We start from the raw sequence: 327 nt of genomic DNA, 5'->3' as shown, positions 1-327 counted from the left end.
ATATTTTAAAATATATTCAAATAGAAAATAGTTATTTTAAATTGTAATAATATTTCATAATTTTACTGTTTTTATTGTATTTTTAATCAAATAAATGCAGCCTTGAGAATAAGAGACTTCTCTGATAAAAATGTGAAATCTTGCTGACCACAAACTTTTGAACAGTGGTATATTTTATTATTATTAATATATGCATTACATGCACATAATTGGTTTTGTTTTATTTGACTCGAAACTTTATTTATTTTTTTATTTTTATTAATCATTTAGCAGACGCTTTTATCCAAAGCGACTTACAAATGAGGACAATAAAAGCAGTCAAAACTA

The 327-nt window shown here is 22.6% G+C and overlaps 1 protein-coding gene across 1 annotated transcript in view; it reads left to right on the top strand.

Annotated features, from left to right (window-relative positions):
- Nucleotides 1–327, top strand: part of LOC107675569 (microtubule-associated serine/threonine-protein kinase 1-like) — a 64,653-nt gene that overhangs the window by 49,825 nt on the left and 14,501 nt on the right.

The sequence above is a fragment of the Sinocyclocheilus anshuiensis genome, unplaced genomic scaffold (assembly GCF_001515605.1).
Source record: "Sinocyclocheilus anshuiensis isolate Anshui unplaced genomic scaffold, SAMN03320099.WGS_v1.1 scaffold469, whole genome shotgun sequence".
Taxonomy (NCBI): domain Eukaryota; kingdom Metazoa; phylum Chordata; class Actinopteri; order Cypriniformes; family Cyprinidae; genus Sinocyclocheilus; species Sinocyclocheilus anshuiensis.
This window is presented reverse-complemented; position numbering and strand designations above follow the sequence as displayed.